General features: G+C 39.9%; 1 pseudogene; it reads left to right on the top strand.

The window, feature by feature from the left end:
• Positions 1 to 17,473: 17,473 nt before the first annotated feature.
• On the top strand, positions 17,474 to 22,895 carry LOC133377083 (protocadherin gamma-A9-like; annotated as a pseudogene).
• Positions 22,896 to 24,056: the final 1,161 nt, after the last annotated feature.

Genomic DNA, 24,056 nt, shown 5'->3' with positions numbered 1-24,056 from the left:
GGAAGAAGTTCACAAAGTGCTAGATGCAGACCTTGATCTGGCAGAACCTTCACTAGAGTATGGAGAGATACTTCTGCTTGATAACATCAGTGATGTTCACAAGATAACATTTCCCATTTGGTTCATTTTCTTGCATTTTCTGTATCAAAACGCCCATGGCACATATTCTGGCAGCTAAGCCACCTAGTGCTAATGTTGAATGTCTCATCAGCACAAGCACCGCCTTGAAGTTACATGTATGTCCTCCCAGCAGGAGCCCAGGGCAGCAAACAAAGCACTAAAAACACTTTAGAACATCATAAAAAACGATTGTAAAATACATTAAAACAAAAAAGCAGAGCAGCTTTTAAACTGACTGAGGGGGGAAACCCGACAGGAGCTGAGAAAGGTCCGGTTCGGAATAAACCTCCCCCCTGGGATAAAAACCAAAGAAATGATGAAATTTTAAAAGGGGTAGGCCTAGAAGTAGGCATTGTGAGAGCAGGGGCACAGGATATAAATTCAGAAGAGCAAAATTACCACAGGCCTAACCACAAGTGCCAAAGACACTTGAAGAGAGACACTGCTTACAAGTGCCTGTACGCTAATGCTAGGAGCCTGCGAACCAAGATGGGAGAACTGGAGTGCTTGGTCTTAGAGGAGAGCATTGATATAGTGAGCATAACGGAGACCTGGTGGAATGGAGAAAAACAGTGGGATACGGTTATCCCTGGATATAAACTATATCGGAAGGACAGGGAAGGACGTATTGGTGGCGGAGTCGCTCTATACGTGAAAGAAGGCATTGAATCCAGCAAGCTCGAAACCCCAAAAGAGGCAGACTCCTCCACAGAATCGTTGTGGGTGGTGATACCATGCCCCAGGAGGGACTTAATACTGGGAACGATCTATCGTCCCCCTGATCAACATGCTCAGGGAGACCTTGAGATGAGATATGAAATTGAGGAAGCATCCAAACTAGGAAATGTGGTAGTAATGGGTGACTTCAACTACCCGGACATAGACTGGCTGCATATGTGTTCCAGTCATGACAAAGAAGCAAAGTTTCTAGATATTCTAAATGACTATGCCCTAGACCAGTTGGTCATGCAACCGACCAGAGGGACGGCAACCCTGGACTTAATCCTCAGTGGGGACTGGGACCTGGTGCGAGATGTAAGTGTTGTTGAACCGATTGGGAGCAGTGACCACAGTGCTATTAAATTAAACATACATGTAAATGGCCAATTGCCAAGAAAATCCAACACGGTCACATTTGACTTCAAAAGAGGAAACTTCACAAAAATGAGGGGATTGGTAAAAAGAAAGCTGAAAAACAAAGTCCAGAGGGTCACATCACTCGAAAATGCTTGGAAGTTGTTTAAAAACACTATATTAGAAGCTCAACTGGAGTGCATACCGCAGATCAGAAAAGGTACCGCCAGGGCCAAGAAGATGCCAGCATGGTTAACGAGCAAAGTCAAGGAAGCTCTTAGAGGCAAAAAGTCTTCCTTCAAAAAATGGAAGTTTTGTCCAAATGAAGAAAATAAAAAAGAACACAAACTCTGGCAAAAGAAATGCAAGAAGACAATAAGGGATGCTAAAAAAGAATTTGAGGAGCACATTGCTAAGAACATAAAAACCAACAACAAAAAATTCTATAAATACATTCAAAGCAAGAGACCATCTAGGGAGACAATTGGACCCTTGGATGATAAGGGAGTCAAAGGTGTACTAAAGAACGATAAGGAGATTGCAGAGAAGCTAAATGAATTCTTTGCATCTGTCTTCACAGTGGAAGATATAGGGCAGATCCCTGAACCTGAACTAACATTTGCAGGAAGGGATTCTGAGGAACTGAGACAAATAGTGGTAACGAGAGAGGAAGTTCTAAGCTTAATGGACAATATAAAAACTGACAAATCACCGGGCCCGGATGGCATCCACCCGAGAGTTCTCAAAGAACTCAAGTGTGAAATTGCTGATCTGCTAACTAAAATATGTAACTTGTCCCTTGGGTCCTCCTCCGTGCCTGAGGACTGGAAAGTGGCAAATGTAACGCCAATCTTCAAAAAGGGATCCAGCGGGGATCCTGGAAATTACAGGCCAGTTAGCTTAACTTCTGTCCCTGGAAAACTGGTAGAAAGTATTATTAAAGCTAGATTAACTAAGCACATAGAAGAACAAGCCTTGCTGAAGCAGAGCCAGCATGGCTTCTGCAAGGGAAAGTCCTGTCTCAGTAACCTATTAGAATTCTTTGAGAGTGTCAACAAGCATATAGATAGAGGTGATCCAGTGGACATAGTGTACTTAGACTTTCAAAAAGCGTTTGACAAGGTACCTCACCAAAGGCTTCTGAGGAAGCTTAGCAGTCATGGAATAAGAGGAGAGGTCCTCTTGTGGATAAGAAATTGGTTAAGAAGCAGAAAGCAGAGAGTAGGAATAAACGGACAGTTCTCCCAATGGAGGGCTGTAGAAAGTGGAGTCCCTCAAGGATCGGTATTGGGACCTGTACTTTTCAACTTGTTCATTAATGACCTAGAATTAGGAGTGAGCAGTGAAGTGGCCAAGTTTGCTGACGACACTAAATTGTTCAGGGTTGTTAAAACAAAAAGGGATTGCAAAGAGCTCCAAAAAGACCTCTCCAAACTGAGTGAATGGGCGGAAAAATGGCAAAGAGTTCAATATAAACAAGTGTAAAATTATGCATATTGGAGCAAAAAATCTTAATTTCACATATACGCTCATGGGGTCTGAACTGGCGGTGACCGACCAGGAGAGAGACCTCGGGGTTGTAGTGGACAGCACGATGAAAATGTCGACCCAGTGTGCGGCAGCTGTGAAAAAGGCAAATTCCATGCTAGCGATAATTAGGAAAGGTATTGAAAATAAAACAGCCGATATCATAATGCCGTTGTATAAATCTATGGTGCGGCCGCATTTGGAATACTGTGTACAGTTCTGGTCGCCTCATCTCAAAAAGGATATTATAGAGTTGGAAAAGGTTCAGAAGAGGGCAACCAGAATGATCAAGGGGATGGAGCGACTCCCTTACAAGGAAAGGTTGCAGCATTTGGGGCTTTTTAGTTTAGAGAAAAGGCGGGTCAGAGGAGACATGATAGAAGTGTATAAAATTATGCATGGCATTGAGAAAGTGGATAGAGAAAAGTTCTTCTCCCTCTCTCATAATACTAGAACTCGTGGACATTCAAAGAAGCTGAATGTTGGAAGATTCAGGACAGACAAAAGGAAGTACTTCTTTACTCAGCGCATAGTTAAACTATGGAATTTGCTCCCACAAGATGCAGTAATGGCCACCAGCTTGGACGGCTTTAAAAGAAGATTAGACCAATTCATGGAGGACAGGGCTATCAATGGCTACTAGCCATGATGGCTGTGCTCTGCCACCCTAGTCAGAGGCAGCATGCTTCTGAAAACCAGTTGCCGGAAGCCTCAGGAGGGGAGAGTGTTCTTGCACTCGGGTCCTGCTTGTGGGCTCCCCCCAGGCACCTGGTTGGCCACTGTGAGAACAGAATGCTGGACTAGATGGGCCACTGGCCTGATCCAGCAGGCTCTTCTTATGTTCTTATGTTCTTATGAAGTCCATCAGCAGAAACACAGTCTCAGTTCATTCAGAAAATGAATACCTCTATATCTATCACAATATGCCACCATTCATCAAATGGCATCCTAGGGCATCAGTGCTCTTATGTATTAAAAAATGAGAGCGCAAAAGCAAATACATGGCTAAAGCAAGAGAGCAGATGAGATTTAAGGGAATTTTTAAGAGGACTGCAAAAACTACTCACTACACTCAGTCTCAGATGGTGACAATCTGATCATGTTGAAACAAATTTAGCATGCTCAGCATAATGTTTCCACACATTAGCCTGTTTGTGCTCCGCCTGGATTTTCTATAAGAAGTTGTTGTCAAGGATTTTCATACTGCCCTTGAGAAAGGGTCTTACTGACCTAAAACTCTTCGGGCCTGAATAAACATTGGAACAGTTTGCATTCATGCTGCCTTCTGCCTTCTGTTTGTCCTTGGCACCCTGAGGCTTTCATCCTCTGGGTTTGTTTGTATTTGGTGCTTCCCTGATGTTGATGTAACAGTTGCAAACCTACATACTGTTTAAGTAGAGTTCAATGTGAATCAATAAATGTCTTTGACTAGTCAAGTAATTAATCCCATCATATACTATTAATATAAATTATGAAGATTTGAAAGGAACCAGTATTCATCTTTATTTTCCATTGCTTTTTATTTGTTCTCTATTTCTTTTTTAGAAACTAGCTAGTTACTTATTAAATCCTATATGCCCAACCACACAAAAACTTACTTCACACTGCACAATTTTTGACACGGCACAAAAAGTGTCTAACTGCACTTTAGAATAAACCTTGCAACACCGTGATGTCATATACATTTTGTTTTACTTACTGTCAGGAACGGAGAGCAAGGTGCAGGCTGCTACTTTTGGTGTCATACATACAGCTCCTGTAATAGTTAGATCCACCTTCACACTGCTAGGCAAGCTAACTGCACCCTGAATTTTCAGCAATTACAGTTCTGCCATTTAATTATCAGGAAAACTTGAGTGAGACTCCTTTAGCATGAAAATAATTTTAATCCAATTGCTGCACTCTAGTTACTGCACAGTTTGCAGAGCTTGGAAAAGTTACTTTTTTGAACTACAACTCCCATCAGCCCAATCCAGTGGCCATGCTAGCTGGGGCTGATGGGAGTTGTAGTTCAAAAAAGTAACTTTTCCAAGCTCTGATTTGTATGCTTAAAATGTTACTTCGCTATTCTGACAGATACCTCTGTGTATGTGAGCGTGTCTTGTGGGTAGAAGCTGGAAGGAATGAGGTCTAAGAACATGCTGAGTCCTTATGTTCCAGCCCTTCCATTTCAGATAGCAATTGTGCATCTTTTGATTACCATCCTTTCTTCACCTACCTGAAAGGTCCCAAAGAACACCATTAAGGCCACAGCTCTGAACAGGGATATTTCAAATGGGGAGGAGCAGAACTCAACAAAATGCCTACTGAGGTCATGGGGCACCTTGGAAAATTGGGGCTGCTCATTCAGCTGGTAAGATAACTTCCTGGATCACTCCTCACACATTTTGGGTATTCTGAAGTCAGTCCCTGGCATCTCTTTTGAGATGGCCTTGAACCATCTCTATCTGTGAAACTGTGCACTATTCTTGTGTCTCCCCTCAGTCCGTGTCCACCCAGGTAACTTGTATGACAAACGTTGAGGTAATTTAAGCTTCCACTGTTATTGCCAGCAGTTAGATCTGACTCAGCGAACCAAATGGGCAGAGATCCTACTTGAGAACCTTCTCAAATCTAGGGATGTCTCAGGTAGAAAATGGTAGAATCATCAACGGAAACTCTTATTCTTTTCTATTTATTATAAACATATAACATACATATTTGCAGCTACAAGTGGACAGCCGTATACCAGAATCCAGATCATACACAGCACTGATATTGGGGATGTACGCTAATACATTACATTTCATGGTATTGCCTGCATCACTTCGAGTCAGTAAAGGAGTACAGTAGGGCCCTGCTTTTCGGCGGCCCGCTTTTCGGAGTTCTGCTAATATGGCGGCTTTCAATTAAAGTAAGGCCCCACTCATACAGTGCTTGTTCCACTTTTATGATGTTTTTTGGGCATCGGGTGCCATTTTATTGACGGAGTTCCGCTTTTCAGTGGGTTTCACTTTTAGGTGGGGGTCTGGAATGTAACCCACCGTATGGGTGGGGCCCTACTCAGAGCTTGGAAAAGTTACTTTTTTAAACTACAACTCCCATCAGCCCCAGCCAGCATGGGCACTGGATTGGGCTGATGGGAGTTGTAGTTCAAAAAAGTAACTTTTCCAAGCTCTGGCCCCACTGTATTCTCATCCATGGAGTGCATAGATCTCAACACCCAGAGCAGAGCAGATGTTCTCTTCTGTCTTCGGTCAGTGTCAGACAACTGACCCTGAACTTCATGGCCGGCTGGTTTTTACAGCATTTGCTTATCTTAATCTAGGCTTTGCATACTCACATCCATGTGCGTTCTAATTCTGCATCCTAGCCTCCTTTTCTTTATTATTTTTACCTAATTCACTTCTATCAGCCACAAGCACTTCGGTTAGCTGAATGCCCGGACTTCTTATCAATGTTTCACTGAGAATATTGCCTCAAAGTGGAAGTAACACAATCCAAGGGGGAAAGGAAAATTTTAACTAGAGCCTTGTTTTTTATACTACATTTTTATACTATCTTTTATATAATTTTCTATGGTTTTATGTACTTATTTTGAATACTAAGAACTCGGGATGACCAATATCCATAGGGAAAACAGAGGTGGCCCATAACACTTTCCACCTGAAATCTGAAAGGAAGGCCAATGCTAGAGGGTTTGGAGAATGCCAGTCCAACTACACTTGTCTGTGTAAATATTCTGCCTCTCTCTATTTTGCAGTGCTTTTAAAGTCCATTTTAAAAAGGGATAGTTCTAATTCAAGCTCATCCTGTCCAAAAAGGAACTAGATAAAGTTCAAGTTCATCCTTTTACAATATGAACTATAGTGACAGAAAAGCACAGAGTACAAGAAAACAGAGTGAAAGAGCAACATAAGGCTTTTTGAGGGCCCTGTCCTGATTCAGGGCACTTGATTGACATTGGGGTTCAACTTAGGGAGGGGCAAAATCACCCCAATCACAGAATGGTTGTGCACCCCTAGTGAAAACTAACTAAAGGGGCTCCAAAGGGATCTTTGCCTCCACAGCACACCAGGAGCCAGCATCTGAATCTCTCCACCCTCTGCCCACAAGCCAAAGGTAAGGGTCAGGGTCTGTACAGTTTACAGTCCCTCTGGTTACTGCTGGCATCATAACCATGCAGTTGGGTTGCATTAAGTGGAGGCAGGGGAGGACAAATAACAAAATATATTGAGGAAACAAGAAGCATAGGAACATAGGAGGCTGCCTGATATCAAGTCAGACCATTGGTCCATCTAGCCCAGCATTGCTGACGCTGACTGGCAGTAGCTCTCCAGAGTTTTAGGCAGGGGTTTTTCTTAGCCCTACCTGGAGATACCAGGGATTGAACCTGGGACCTTTTACATGCAAAGCAACATGTATGCCCCTTTTCTCAGTCACAGGCATCAAGCCAATGATTATTTAGGAGGTTTGGGCAGGATTAAAGGGGTAGACAGCTAAACTGTTAGTTAAGTGGCCTTGGCCTCGCACTCTTTCAGAGGAATTTCAGAAATTATTGCATGATTAATGGATGTTAGAAAGATAGCAGCAGGCTCTGCCCATTCTCCCAAGTGTTCGTTGAATGCCTGAAAATAGCCCCTGCACATATAGCTGTACATTCCAAGCTGTACATTTTATCTACCTTTAAGATTCATTGGGAGGGATTTCCTACCATTAGGCTGCATTCAGAGTACTGCTGTCAGCAACCATGCATGCCTAGGTACACACAATGGCAGACAAATAAAGGATCTGAATAGTCCCGGACCCCAGGCAAAGGGAAGAATGTGAGAACCCTCATTCCTGTGCATTCATTTCAAAAGTGACAAACTCTCCATCTACTGGCTCTTTTTTACTGACTCTTTGGAAGGCAGCCAAAAAGCCCTCTCTATCAGCAAAGGGCTGTGCCATGATTGAAGTATGTGCCTTCTCAAGACTACTCCTGCCTTGAGGGACAGGCAGGAGAAGTTACTCTACCTGCTTTCCAACTATCTCAGGTTGGGGTACCTCTAGAGATTTATATGTTACAAGGTTCTCTCAACACCTTAGACCAAATATTTAAAAACTCCAATTTTACTGCAGCTTATCAGAATTCTTCCTCAGAGCACTCTCCTGTAGGAGGAGTCCTGTATGGGGTGCTACTGAAATGCACAGGAATGAGGGTTCTCACTTTCTCCCCTTTGCCCAGTGACTCTTCTGTGGATTTAACCTAGAATTTCATTTGCTTTTTTTTTTTGCCGACACATCACACTGCTGACTCTTTTCTAGCTTGTGAAAAATCTTGAAATCTCTAGATCTTTTTCTACATGTAATACTGTTAAGCCAGATATCACCCATACTTGTGCGTCTAACTCTTCCTACCTAAATTCAAAAAAATAAATAAAAAATATATCCATTGGAATTCATTCTGTTAATTTTGAGCCAGTTCTTCAATCTGTCAAGATCATCTTCAAATGGTTTCTAGACTTATGAGGTATTAGCTACCCCACCCATTTCAGTTTCATTGGATGAGCATCCCATCTACTGCTTCACCCAAATCAGTTTAACAATACTGGGTCCTGGACAGAATCCTGTGGCATCCCACTTGTCACAGCTCCTCCCCCCTTCCACTGATAATAAAAACATCATCAGAAAATTAGGAAAAGATTGCTCTATATCTGTATCTATATATCTATATCTATTCACTAATAGGCAAAAAACCTTGCAGTTTAAGAACATACCTATAGCCAACAGATATTTCTATCAAACTTTAAAAAGCAGGGAAATTGGGCAGCTATAGTGAATACACCAGGGGAGCAGGAGACCTGACCTCCTCTCTGAGATATTGGACTGCCCTACAAATCGGTAAAAATGCAAACACAATTCAGGTTGGCCTTTCACAGTCCAATCCACTTCCTGTGTAGCTTGGAAGAATTTGGTAACATGTGCCTCCGAGCAGTACTAATGCAAGGATTAGCTTTGATATTTAATAGATTTTTGTAGTTACAATACTATAAGGTGTGTCTCAGCTTTACTGATAAATCATTTTGTTCTAGAATTAATATTAAGCTAAGAAAGCATTCTCTTTAAAAAGTTAACTCTGCAGCCTGATGGTAATACTTTATATTTGGAAAATACTGACCTTCCTGTTTCCTACAGCTGGAGGACATGCATCCATATTCCCAAGCAGTTTGACCAGATCATTAATATAAAGGCTAAAAAGGAGGGGAGCCTGCTGATAGCCTTCTTAATTGGGATAGGGTGAAACACCAATAAGATATTTAAGTATCTAGTTAACCCAGACTAACCTCAGTGATAATAAACAAATATGGAAAGTAGAAAATGTTTTAAAGAAATTGAAATATTTAAATATGACATGGATAGGTAGATTCACAGTAGTTAAAATATACTCCCTTATAGTTTATATCTATGTATGAATATACCTTTTAAAACAAACATAACCAGTCTTACAAGGTGTCAAAAATTATTAGATTTCATCTGGCAAGGAAAAACTCACCCAGTATTTATGAAAATACTTTATAAGCCAATAATGACCGGTGGGCTTTCTTCTCTTACATGCAGATGACATGGTTGTATTACCCTAGACAAGGGGTGGCCTGAACAAGCAGATGGATTTGCTGGCTAAATATTGTCAGCAGGAATAGCTTGATGTCAATTTCTCAAAAACTAAAGTGGTTGTATTTGGTAAGAGATTTCCTATATTCAATTGGACAATTTTTAATAATCCTATCCAACAGACTAAATCATTTTGCTATGTGGGAGTCTATTTTGCGGCAAACTCCTTCTGGAAAGTTCACCTGGATGCTATTACTGCTAAAACAAGATGTGTTGCTGGAAATATTTTGACATTCTTTTACACTAAGGGTGGGAAATTGGTTGTTCCAGCCCTGAAAAATGTTTTGGCAAGGGTTGTCCCTTCTATGCTATATGGTGCAGAGCTTTGGGGTCTTAGCCACTCATTAATTCATGAGCAGGGCTTGGAAAAGTTACTTTTTTAAACTACAACTCCCATCAGCCCCAGCCAGCCTGGCCACTGGATTGGACTGATGGGAGTTGTGGTCCAAAAAAGTAACTTTTCCAAGCTCTGTTCATGAGTTGGAGAAGGTTCAAAGCTCTTTTTAAAAGAAAGTTTTAGGCCTATCTGTTGATACTCCTGCTGCGCATATTCATTCAGAAGGGGGCTAGCCTTCTGTCTAGGTCAGAATACAGGTTCAACTCCTAAATTTTCATGACAGAATATTAGCTTTGCCACCCTCCCTTCTAGTCTCCATAGCTTATGGCTTACCCTTAAATGCCCAAAAGCGAGTTGCTGCTTTACATACACTTGCTAGAGAATTTAATAGTGAGCTGACTGAGATTCAGTTACTGTCTAAAATACAGTTAAAGCAGTTTGTGTACAGGAGAGCTTCTTTAACTTATATGCTAACTATCAGTTCTTTGAGATTTTCCAGGCTGTACCCATGCTTTAAAACAGATCACCAGAAAGCTAATTGCTTAGAGGTAATTACTTTAGCTCCATGCAGAATTGCTTTTACTGAGCTAAGGTTTAATGTCATGCCTTCCGCCTTTTTTGATGGTCGTTATAAAAAGTTTCCCTTTGAACACCGGTTTTGTGTGTTTTGTAAAACATCTATAGAGGATGTTGTTCATTATGTTACCCAGTGTCCTTTATATAAAGATCCTAGTGAGAAATATCTGTCTGAATTTAATCGTAGGAAAAAATTTGTTTCACCAAATAAGTTTGTGTGTTTTTTGCTATCGGACAAGGAAAATTATATCTCAATGTGTGTTTCCTTATTTGCCCTGGCAGCTAGGAATTTAAGAGCTAAATTTGTGTCTCAGCTTTGAATGATCTATGTTTGTAATGGCATATTGCTAAACAAGTAAAATGATTATGTTATATATGATATTGGTGTATCTCTCTAAGGTTTCCAAAACTTGCATGCTATGTCATCCCTATCTTGTTTTGATTAATTAAATCCCATCCATTCTGATTTACTTTGTATCTGGAAATCTGACTAAATTCTTCTAAAAGCTTTATACATGCCTCTGTGTTTGTTTGCTTTTCTACAATTAAAGCTACATCATCTGCACATAGAGTGATTTTTTGTTGTCCTGTACCACATCTAGGACCTCTCACAGCTAAATTACAGCATATAACTTCTGCCAAAGGTTCAAGAAAAATATTAAATAGCAGAGGTGGCATAGGACAGCCCTGTCAGCCCTGTCAAGTGCCTCTTGACAGTTTGATATGTTCCAACATTGATCCATTCACTAATATTTGAGATGTAGGCATCATATAAATCAGTTCAATCAATTTGTTAAAGTCCATGTTGAAAACAAAAAAAATAGCATAACATAAAACAGGCAGTTCCATTTCATCCAGTCAAAGGCTTTTTCAGTGTTTAAGAGAAGTATTCCGTATGGGTTTTTATAATGTGAATCACAATTAAAACTTTTTGGATACAGTTTATGGTTCTTTATGAAGCCTAAATGGTGCTCTCATATGTACTTCTCCATAAAGTTAAGTTGGTCCATAATTTAACAAGGCTATTGATCTTTCTAAGGCCTTTCCTGGATTTTGAATGTATAACTATAGTTTCTTCCCCTATTTTGGGGGAGCTGTGATCTCATTAAAGGTTTTCAATAGTGGATTTACCAGCAAATATAAAATAATTTGTAATATTTTGCTGTAAACCTGTCTGGATTGGGTTCCATTTTTTAAAGTGTTGTTTGCATAACTTCTGCTGTAATGTGTTTTGTAAGATTTTCCACTTCTGGTCGCATTCTAGGGAATTGAATTTTCTCCATAAAATATTTTATCTTCTATTTACAAGGTTTCTCTGACATATATAATTTAGAATATTATTTATCAAATTCTGTTGCTATACTTGGTTTTGTAGTGATTTTCTCTCTCTTGTCACTAAGTTGGTGATCATGTTCTGGTATTTATTTCTTTATTTGTGCTGCTAATAAATTATCGAGTTACCTTACTCAAAATAACATTGTTTTAGGTATTTCAATGATTTTTCAATTTATGAGCAGTTTAATAAATCCAATTGTTTTCGTTCCATCTCTAATTGTCTGTATGTTCTTGTTCTTTCTCTAATTCACATAACTGCAAAATAAATTCTTGTGTGTTTCTTTTCTGTTTCTGGTCTGAGAAGCCATCTGTATTAATTCTTCTCTAATTGCCGCTTTAGGGAGCAATCAAAACCCAAGATCTGCTGGGATGAGCGGAGTTTGGAATAGGCTCAGCCAGTCCCTAATCCTGACTCAGCCGAAGATATGGGAGAATAAGTCTTTGGGACCAATTTACTTGCAGGATCACCTCACTCAGCCACTTCAGTCGGTGGAAATGACACTTTCACAGGTGCCACATAGTACTCATTCCACAGTTGTAAGAAATATTTTTGTGTGTCAGCACCTACTCTTTGGAACTCCCTGCCTATTGACATCAGGCAGGCACCTTCGCTGTATTCTTTTTGGCACCTGTTTAAAACATGTTTGTTTAGGCAAGCCTATACAGACACATAGATGTTGACATGTTTTAATCTGTTTTTAGTTTAATATTAAATGCTTTTAATCACTTGTTTTTAACTGTTTATATTGATAATTTTAATATTTCTTGTAAACTGCTTAGAGATATTATTATAATCAAGTGGTATATACATTTTGTTAAATAATAAAAAAATATGTCCTCCATCCCAGCTCCACCAGGGCTCTGCCAACTCAGCTGGGCTCATCCAAAGCCAGCTCAGCCAAGGCTGGGTAAGTCCCCAAAAAGGGGTGTTCCAGGGAAGTGGCTGGGGCAGGGTAGACTTAATCCAATTCCAAACTCTGTTCAGCTCAATCATGTGACCTAGCAACCCAGCAGAAGTTAACATGGGCAAAAAGGGTGGTGTAAGTCAAACTCTATTTTAAAGACTTGCTTTCCGTCTGCCAGGGTCAGGCTGGCTCAGACAGCTCCTGAATGGAGTTTGGAATAAGGGTAAAATTCATTGGCATAATTTACCCTGGCATACATTTTGTAGGCTTCCTATAGTTTGGATTGCTCTGCCCATTGTTAATTACAAATTAATTACAAATAACCAATCAACTTAATAGGGTTAAAAAGGTAGGGCAGGACAAATTTAATCAGATAACAAAACATTTTAAAGCTTGTTATAAATTGTCATTTTCTTAAGATTTAAGACTTAATCCCTCATTTCAAAATTAATTTGTACATAAGAACATAGATCTTTAGCTATTTAATTACTTTTCCTAGACCCCCCAGTTTCTCAAACAGCTAATATAGTATCTTAACAATAAACATCCATTATTTCAGATCATATGAAATTTCTCTAATAACCGGTAGATGTTGGGTATTAATTATCAGTTGGTCTTTCATTCAATTGTTAAATATTATTGTAAACAGTAATTATTTCTCATTAGTCATATATATGATATGTGTTTTTGTGTGTTAGAATTCTTGATAGATCTATGAAGTTTAGAAGTCATTTTTCTTATTTTTAAAAGTTTAAACTTTGCTTATACTGTATTAAAATGTCTGTGTCTTTAAAATACTCTCACAGACCTCAAATGTTGTTCAGTGTTGTTTCAGGGTTCATTATTATTTCCTGGCCTCTGAAGTGGGGAAGGGAAACTTTTTTAGCTACCATTTTGAATTAGGGCCACCATCTTGAAATCTGACTACATAATAAATCTCCAATATTTCTTAAGCACATGGCTTCTTTACCAGCCTTCACAGTAAAGCACAACAACAGTCATAAGAACCAAATGAAATTATGGTAAGACCTTGTATTCCTTGTTATGTGGTAACAGCTGATGGACCAAAATGTTAATGGGCTGTATTCAAATGTTCATTATAATATGATTTGTTGACACTTCCAGCCCCGGGTATCCTGCCAGCAGCGGAGGAAGGGAGAACTTAAAGACAGAGTATGATAGCCCTGGGTTGGTCACCAGGTTTCCCAAGGCGCTAGAAGCCCCAGCAGCAGCAGAAGTGATAGCCTAGCTAGGTGCTGTTGCTGGGTGTCTCTGGGCACCACCAGGCTGCAGAGGAGCAGGAGCACCCAGCAATAATTGAACTGCCTCACCTTACTGGCCATTGCACTGCCATGTTGTCTCGCCACAATCTGTGTTGCTGGGGCCTTTCAGGTTCATAAGAACATAAGAACATAAGAAGAGCCTGCTGGATCAGGCCAGTGGCCCATCTAGTCCAGCATCCTGTTCTCACAGTGGCCAACCAGGTGCCTGGGGGAAGGTTCATCCCATGCTGTGTTGTTTACTTGCATTTTGGTGGGCTTTAATTGTAATTATCAGATTCCTCCTCCTCCCAGATCTCTGACAATATGTTACTTTTCCCCCACAGCATTTATTCAGAATATCCTGAGTTTTTATGATATACATATATGTAGTATATTCTTTCATATGTGGCATATGCTCACCTAGTGAGAAGCCAAGGTTGAGCCAAGCTCATGAACCTGTCACAATCCATATAAATAAAAAACAGCATTTTAGTGCGGATTTCTCCGAATAAGCACATTTTTGTGTGCAGTTCTGACTAATGTACACATTTTCGCAAGCAATTTTCTCCTAATATAATGCATTATTGTATGTTATTTTCACAAAGATATTCATTTTTATGCACACTTTCCCCAAATATATGCCTTTTTGGAAATATTGTTTGGTTGAAGAATTGCAGTGCAAAATTTGGATGATTGTCAATTTCAAAGGATGGCTGTGTTTCGCTTTTTAAAATGTGAATTTGATAGATTTGGCTTTAAATGAGAACTGAATTGAATTTCTTCCTGATCCCTAGTTTAGAAGGAAGATTAGCTCAGCCAGTAGATGTATTTAAATGACAGCATCCACAAATCAGGCAGTGTTCTGGGACTCATGTGGGTGTAGATCCAGTGTCATCTGCTCATATCAGTTATAGGCTGATAAAATAGTACTATTTTATTCTGACACCCAAATGAAACATGCTGGATGATGATGATGAACTATAGCTTATGTCTATCTGAAGGAGCGCCTCCAACATCATCAGGGATGCCGCTCAACAAGATCAGCCTCAAAAGGCTTTCTCTCTATCCCACCAGTTAAAACAGCTAGACTGGTGAGAACTAGGGACAGGGCTTTTTCAATTGTGGCTCCCACTTTGTGGAATTCCCTCCCAAATGATCTCCGCCATGCCCCCTCTATGATGAGCTTCCGCCAGGCCTTGAAGACCTGGCTCATCAGGCAGGCTTTTGGGGTGGGTTAGGTTTTATTATTAATGTTGAGATTTTTAATGTTTTAATGTATTTGTATGTTTTTATTTTGTACGTTGCCCAGAGTGGCTGGACAGCCAGCCAGATGTGTGATAAATAAACAAACAAACAAACAAACAAATAAATAAATAAATGGCAACATTCTCAACACTTATAAAATAATTTCAATGGCAAGGGGAAAACTTATTTCAATAATGGGGGCCAACTAGAAAACACATCCAGAGGACTAGCTGTCTTACTTTGTTTTTTTTTAAAAATAGTCTTATGGCATCTTCAATATAGTCTAAGCTTTTGTGCATTATAGTCTACTTCATTAGATGCAACAAAACATAGCCATCTTGAGTGCTATGTGCAAAAAGGTGGGATATAAATCAGAAAAATTAATATAATATTAGCAGTAGGAGGCTTGGGCTTAGACATAATGTGTCTCTCTGTTACAATTGTTAGAAAGAAATGAGCAGAGAGAGGTGACACAGGAATGGTGGTAATGCCATTCTTGTGGTAAGCTTCAAATCATATTCCATGCTTTTGATTTCCAGAGGGGTAGCCATGTTTCTTGCAGCAAAAACAACAAAGATTAACATTATTTATGGTATAGGCCATATAAATTTATTGTGGCATCTGGTGAAATGGATTGTAGACCATGAAAGTTTACGCCATAATTAATTACTTTGTTTTTAAGGTGCCACAAGACTCTTTGGTGTGTGTATATACTGTTGATTGTCTACCAACCAGACAAGATGGTACCTAACAGTGCAAGAAGATGGTACCTAACAGTGCAATATTCAGTTGAAGAATTTATGTATATTTATGCAGGATAGTGCTGCAAATGGCTGTTAGCCATGATGATAGCTAAACTGAAACTTTATATACAGAAGCAGTATACCTTCGAGTGTCAGGTGCTGGAGATGAACAATAATGAGGAATGGTAACCTTTCTGTCTTGCATGTGAACACTCTGAGAAATCTGGTTGACTACTCTTGGAAACTGAATTGGACTAGATAAATCTTGATCTAATCCTGAATGGCAGTTCATACATTCTTATGCCAAAAATGTTGTTGACTGGCTGAACACAAATGTATCACTAAATATGATGGCAAAAGACTTGGGTGACACAGGCTTTTAAAGATGTTCAATAAGTGTTCATTATACTGATGGCATGGATCTGTAGTTTGGCTGCTGTACTTCCTGATATTTACTACCATTGGTCCAAGGCCAGGTGATTAATGGAAATCACCCATTTTTATGAAAATCCTGTGTCTCACATTTATTACCGCTTGTTATTAAAGGGAGTCTCTCCATACTTCTCTTTGTTTTCTTTAACAATCGTGACAAAGGACTTTGTTGACAATAACTTGAGTAGAGTAGAACTTTTCTGACAATGACTTGCATCATCCCCCCCACAATGTTAATCCATCAGAATGCATCTGCATGACTATAAATGTGAGAGCCTATCATTTTTAAACTGGACTTTTAATAGGATGGAGGAGTTGCAGTTAGAAATTAATCTTCTCACTAACACCCTCTGCTCTTCAGATTTATGGAGGAAGTTTGATAAAGAACCTGCTGCATAATTTTTTGGTCTTTCAGGTAAAATCTATGGATGACAACAAGGGTTTAAATGCAGAGAGAACCTACTTTTTAAACAGTATACATGAACCATCTTGATCTCAAATGGTGAGATTATGAAAAGCACTTGCAGATGTACATTCCAGATTAGAATGACCATGCTCCTATTTTGGAATTCAGTCTAATTTTTAAACAAATCCCAGGCAATTTTGCATCTGAGCATAAGGATTTTCCCTATTCCATTTTATTATTGTTTCTTTGTATAACAAAGAATGTGTATGACATTAATTGCTTACAGTAAGATTGTATTTTGGATTTTTACAAGGCATGGCTTCTTTAGTTTTGTAAAATCATAAAATCAAATTACTTTATAAAAGCAACAAATGATAAAAGTTAAGTGTTTTAAAAATGAATGCTGCCTTAAAAGAAAACTTAATCATCAGAAAAATACCTTGACACAGCCTAATCAACATTTACCTTCAAAAACGTATTTGCACAAATTTACTTGGCTTTTTCCATAGGTTGACCTCGAAAGTGTAAGGCAAGTTGGAAAACATGACAAGTTACTAGTTGATCATTTTTAGGAATAATAGACTATAATTTAAAAAATTAATTTGGTTATGCTTGAAATATTTGTTCTTTCCTGGAAAACACCAAGGAAGAAGAGCTAATACTAGTGTAATTATTCGTTGAAACTCTGTGTGTCGCTGTTTCCTCATAAGACCGAGAACCTCAAATTCCTGTTCTCTCATTCAGCAAAGAATGCAGAAAGCTCGCATTCACATTAAGCAAACCTGGATTTGCAGAAGGAATAATCTGGGCAGCCTTTGGAGCCTTTATAGGATCTCTGTCCAAATTAGACAACAACATTGCACTACAGCAATTTGACAATGTCTATCTGGAAATGGCTAGAAGGAATCTACACTATCAAAAGTATTCTGCTTTGCTTTGTGGATGACCATCTGGGAAGTAGCTCTTGGCCAAATAACACTATTTTAATTCCAGAGGAAATGAAGAAAGGTTCTTTTACTGGAGATATTGCAAGAATCTTGGACTGGATATAAAAGAGTTGTCAAGTGGAGACACCCCGATAATTTCCAGAGGTATGAAGCAATATTTTGCACTTGATTTGAGAAATCGACATTTGTTTGTCAATTAAATAATAAACAGGAAGCAGATCTGCCACCAGATAGAAAGATGTCTGTTAAGTTTTGGGATTCTTGTGTAGGCTAACAAAGGCTTGTGTATGGCTAAAGTTAAAAAAGTTGATATTAATGACAACTCACCCAGCTCCCCTGCAGAAGAGCTTCAGTTAACAACTGCTGAAAACTCAGGTTTCAGGGCATTTCTTTAATCAGAGCCTCAGGATCCAGATCTGGGGACTAATTTTCTCCGGAGATATCATCTGAGTAGTAACGAATACTTTTCCCTGGATGTACAAACTGGAGATGATGGAATCATATATGCGAACTGATAGTTGAAAAGGTATTGGATCGAGAAGAACAAAAAATGTACCAACTGATTCTCACTGCTGCTGACAAAGGAAAACCAGCAAGGTCTGGTACTGCACAAATCCGTGTTGCTGTTGTAGATGTCAGTGGCAATGCTCCTATTTTCAGTAAGTCTCTGTATGAAATGAATGTTATGGAAAACATCCTTAAAGGGTCCCAAGTGCTAACCCTGAATGCAACTGACTTTGATGAGGGAATAAATTCAAAGGTAATGTATTCATTCAGAAAAAAATCAGACAAAGCTTCCAAATATTCCACTTGGATTCTGTAACAGGGCAGATATCAGTCACTGGGAATATGGACTTTGAAGATTCTGTAGCACAAGAAATGAAAGTGCAAACACAAGAGGGGTCTAGATTGTCTACTCATGCCAGAGTAGGAATAAGAATCATGGTTGCAAATGACAATGCACCAGAAATTACAACTATACCACTTTTCAGCAAGGTTGTAGAAAGTTCTCCTCCAGGAACTGTTATATGCCTTATAAATATAAATGACAGAGATGATGGGGAAAATGGAGAGGTCACATGTTCTATACCAGTAAGGCTTCTGTTTCTGTTGAAGAAATCATTTGAAAGTTATTACAGCTTGGAGATGGCAAGTGCCCTTGACAGGGAGTCTCAGAATATAACATCACAATCACAGCAAGTGACCAAGCAATTCCTTCTCTCTCAGAAATTGCTTACTTACTATTAGAAACATTAGATGAAAATGACAACCCTCCCACATTTAAAACTACAGCATTCACTTTTCATATTAAGGAAAACAGCCATAGAGGTGAATTCATTACAATTGTGAGGGCACACAACCCTGATTGTGAGGACAATGACAGAATAATTTATTCTATCATTGAAAGAGATATTGTGCAGCCCAATCCTATGAAAGTCTACTCAGAAGTAAATTCCACTGCACTCGATGGGACTTACTCCCAGATAAGTGAGCATGAGAGCATAGCCAGAAATTCTTCCCTACCTCTCTATAAACTCTGGAGCTATCTATACTCTATTTATCTATACTCTATACTCTAGATTATTTTCTAGTACTTGTTATGGATTCACAGTATTTTGAAAGAAAGACAGAAAAATTATGCAGAGTGAGGTCAGATATGGTGGATATGTACAAGAAGTGCCCCATGTGTTGCAGATCCCAAGTACATGCTTTGTAGAATATCCAACGAAGATTCCTTCTTTTGTAGTGTTGTCCAATTTGGTTCTCTTCTGGTGTGGAATGTGACCATACACTTTTGATCCAAACACCTTTATATGAGCCAAACTGGGTATGCGCCCATACCATAATTCGAATTGAGTCTTCTTGTCATTCACCTTTGTTGGCAAACGATTCTGTAGATAGGTGGCAGTATACACTGCCTCTCCCCAATGTTTTTGTGGGAGATTGGCATCTTCTAGCATTGATCTCACCATCTCAATAAGGGTTCTGAATTTTCTCTCCAAGATTCCATTCTGTTCTGGGTTGTGGGGTACAGTGGTCTGATGCTCAATCGCATGTTCACGGAGAAACTGCTGGGTAGCATGAGACATGTATTCCCCTCCGTTATCAGAAAGTAGAATTTGTGGCTTTCTCTGAAATTTAGTGGTCACCATTGCAATATACTCTTTGAGTTTCTGAAGCGTTTGCCCCTTCTCCTTCAACATATAGATTACAGTGAATCTTGAATAGTCATCAATAAAACTAACAATGTATCTATTTCCACCATTTGAAGGAATTGGCATTTCACAAATGTCGCTGTGAATCAACTCCAGGGGGCGCTTAGTCTTCCTTTCACTCTATTTAGGAAAACTTGGTCTTGTCCTTTTAGCCTTCACACAGCATGTACATCTCCTCTTTTCTTTGCAGGGTTCAATTTTCATGCCTCTTACTAAATTATTCCTTTGAAGGGTATTGATCTTTGCAATGTGTTTATGCCCAAGCCTTCTATGCCATAGGTGCAAACATGACTTGTTACAGCAGTCCTCTACAACATTAGCTTCTGGACTTCGCTGATCAATTTCATACATTCCCTTTCTCTTAGTAGCTGTGCATATAATTACACCATCTTGAGAAATTGCGCAGGAATCTTGTTCAAATAGCACTGAACATTATTTATTGGTTGCCTCACTGACTGAGATCAAATTATTAGAAATTCCTAGAGTCCAGAGCGCATTCCTAAGGTAAATGTCCTTTGTACTGCTTGGCATCTGGCAGAGCAGCTTTGCATCCCCTTCCCCCTTTATGGGCACCTCCCGTGAGTCAGCGACCTTGACTGATCCTCCACGTGGGGTTAGAGTTTCAAACAGGGTCTTTGCATTTATCAGATGAGCACTTGCTCCTGAGTCTACATAGACTTTATTATTATAACATTTTCCAACATGAGTTACTTGTAAACTCTTGGCATCTTTCTTGTCTGTCTTTTTAAATCCTTTATTTTGTCCCTCAGACTTCCCCTTTTTCTAGTTGCACTGACCTTTAAGGTGAGTCTCTGAACCACATAGGAAGCAGCATTTGGCTTTAGCATCCTTTTGTTTTCCAAATCTGCATGTGACTGGCAGTCGGCCAGAAGTTTGTTTACTTAGGAGAGAGGAGACGCCGTCCCCTCCTGCAGCTCTGCAGCTCTTTCGCTGTCTTGAAAGAATTTTATTAGTGCAACTGAAAGTATTCACTGCAACCCTGGGAGGTGCTATTCACCCATTTTTTTAAAAAAGGCAGCTAGAGATTCAACCCACCCAGGCCTGCAGCTAACAGGAGAAAAACAGATGCCTCAGCCTTGAGAATGCCAGACATTCATAGGACAGAAAAAAGAGATTCACAAGGAACGATAAACAATCAGGGAGAACATACATTCTGTTATGAGCTAACAGTTGTGTATTTCAGCAATTTAGAGATGGCAGAAAAGTATCGATACTACAGAAAGATCACTCTACTTTGGTTTACAAAGATGATTGTTTGGAATGCTGTCTCTGGACAAATTTACTATGCGATTCCTGAAGAAACAGAAAAAAATTGTTTGTGGGCAATTTTGCAAAAGATTTGGAACTGGATATTAATAGGTTCAAACTAGAGAAAACATCTGTTAAAAATGTTGAAATATTTGAGAAGTCCTTGGACAGGGAACAGAAGTCTCTTCATAAAGTCTCTTCATAACCTAATCCTAACAGCCACTGATGGAGGAAACCCGGTTAGGTCTGGAAGTGTGCAAATCCGTGTCACTCTTCTTGACGCAAATAACAATGCCTCCATCTTTACTTATATAGTCAATGTAACAAAAAATGTTCCATAAGGTTTTATTTTGACTATAGTGAAAGCTACAGATCTCGATGAAGGAATGAGAAGTCACATACTCATTTAGAACAAAAACAGGAAAAAAATCCCAAATATTCCTGCTAAATATTCAACAGAGAAATAACAGTTGAAAGGAACTTAGATGATGAGATTGGATTTTTTGAAATAAATGTCCAAGCTCAGGACCCAGGAGGTGTATCATCACTGGTTTAAAGTATTGTTAAGTTATGGATGCAAATGTTAATGTTCCTGAAATCATAGTTTCATCCTTCTTCACCTCAGTGGCAGAAGAGTGCGACTGTAATTGCCTTTTGCATGTAAAAGACAAAAAAAATGGGAAGATCACCTGCTCTATTTCTTCCAACATTCCATTTGTGTAACTATTACACATTGGTGACTGAAGGAACCCTCGACAGAGAGTTTGTTGAAGATTATAATTTGACAATCACAGCCACAAACAGAAAAATACCCCCACTCTCTAGAGCTGCCTACTTTCCAATGAAAGTATAAGATATAAATGACAATCCACCCATCTTCAAACAAATGTTTTATCACTCATGCGTGCTTGAAAATAACCCTACTGGACCTTTGTTGATGACTCTGGAAGCAAATGACCCCAACTGGGGCACTCACCGCACAGTGACCTATTCCATTCTTGATGGACATATAGAAGCACCTTCAGTCACCTCCTACCTCTTCATTAGCTATGAGAGTGGAGCAATCTGTGCCCTGTGCTCCTTTGATTATGAAGAGATCAGGGAGATTTAATTTCAGGCTAAGGCCCAGGATGGAGGCTCCCCACCACTCAGCTCCAATGTCTCAGTGACCTTCTTCATCCTGGATCAGAATGGCAATGCTCCAGAAATCTTGTACCCCTCCCCTCCCACCGATGGCTCCACGGGGATAGAGCTGGCCCCTCACTCCTCTGAGCCAGGCTACCTGGTCACCAAGGTGGTGGCAGTGGATGCGGACTCTGGGCAGAATGCCTGGCTCTCCTACCAGCTGATCAAGGCCACAGAGCCCGGGCACTTCACTCTGGGGCTCCACACTGGAGAGATCAGAACAGTCCATTTCTTTCTGGAGAAAGATGCCCTGAAGCAAAGCCTGGTGGTTTTAGTGAAGGACAATGGGCAGCCACCTCTCTCCGCCTCAGTCACTGTCACTGTGGTGCTTGCTGACACCATCCCTGACATAGTGACTAATCTAAACAGCTTTTCAACTTCTGCAGACACTGAATCAAATCTCCTTGTATCTTGTGTTTGCAGTGGCTTCAGTCTCCTATTTATTATTTACCTTTCTCACTGCATTATTGGCTCTCAGGTTACACAGGTGGAAAAATTTGCAAACATTTGACTCAAAGAAAATGAATTATAGTGGAGTTTCACAGTTTGTGGGCATTGATGCAATCCGAACTGTTCTTCATTCTTATTGCAATGAGGTTTCATTAGCAAACAGCTCTCAAAAAAGCCAATTTTCCCCCCATTGGAAGCTGTATAAGTACTCTCATATCTCAGCAGGTTTTTAGGGACCCAGGTTCCAAATGTGTTGCAAAGGATATAAAACTTGCAAGGTAAGCTTGATTTTTTAAAATCATTTTGTTTTTCAGTATAAAGTAAATAACTGTCTTTTTAGATTTGTTAAAATCCTGTAGAGTTTGGATTTTTTTCCCCATAGACAACATGGCTATTTTTGCTTTTTGTGTATTTTTAAAGCCCATCTTTAAATTCAAGGAAGAAAATACGTTGTCTGCATGAGTTCATTTCATTTGTACATATAATACATGGAAAATGTATTTTACTTTTAGTCTATAGCAATCAAGTTGTCCAAAGAACAACTGTAAACATTGTGCATCACAATTTCATTACGTTTTTGTGTGCAATCCTATTTCCATAGCACAGAAATGTATCTGAATCAGTAATTCTTTCTTTAAAAATACATCCATGCTTAAGGCTGCAATCCTGAGTAGACATCCATAGGATTACTCTGTAAGTCACATTTTACAGCAGATATGCTATTTTTGGATAGGATTCAATTTGTGGGGCCCTTGGGAGCAGTCATCAGGAGCTTTGGGGTGAGGTGTCAGCAGTATGCTGATGATACCCAGCTCTATTCGTCTGTAACATTTGAATCAGGAGAGGCCGTGCAAGCCCTGGACCACCGCCTGGACTCGGTGGTGGGCTGGATGAGGACCAATAAACTGAGTCTGAATCCTAGCAAGACCGAGGCGCTGTGGGTTGGTGGTTCCCATGTTCAGATAATTGGTCAGTTGCCTGCTTTGGACGGGGTCATACTCCCTCTGAAAGAGCAGGTCCGTAGCCTGGGGTGCTCCTGGATCCATCTTTGTCACTAGAGGCCCAGGTGACCTCAGTGGCTAGGAGTGCCTTTTACCAGCTTTGGCTGGTGAGACCGCTGCAGCCGTTTCTGAACCAGGATAGCCTGATTACTGTTGTCCACGCACTGGTAACCTCCAGGCTGGATTACTGTAATGCGCTCTATGTGGGGCTGCCCTTGAGGTTGGTCTGGAAGCTGCAGCTGGTGCAAAATGTGGCGGCGAGACTGCTCACTGGGGCAGGGTATCACCAACATGTCACCCCACTACTGAAAGAATTGCACTGGCTGCCCATTTGCTACCGGGCCAAGTTCAAGGTTCTAATTTTGGTGTACAAAGCCCTATACAGCTCAGGAC

This window comes from Rhineura floridana, chromosome 1, assembly GCF_030035675.1.
Source record: "Rhineura floridana isolate rRhiFlo1 chromosome 1, rRhiFlo1.hap2, whole genome shotgun sequence".
NCBI lineage: Eukaryota > Metazoa > Chordata > Lepidosauria > Squamata > Rhineuridae > Rhineura > Rhineura floridana.
Note: the sequence above shows the minus strand (reverse complement) of the source record. Positions and strands in the feature narration are given on the sequence as shown.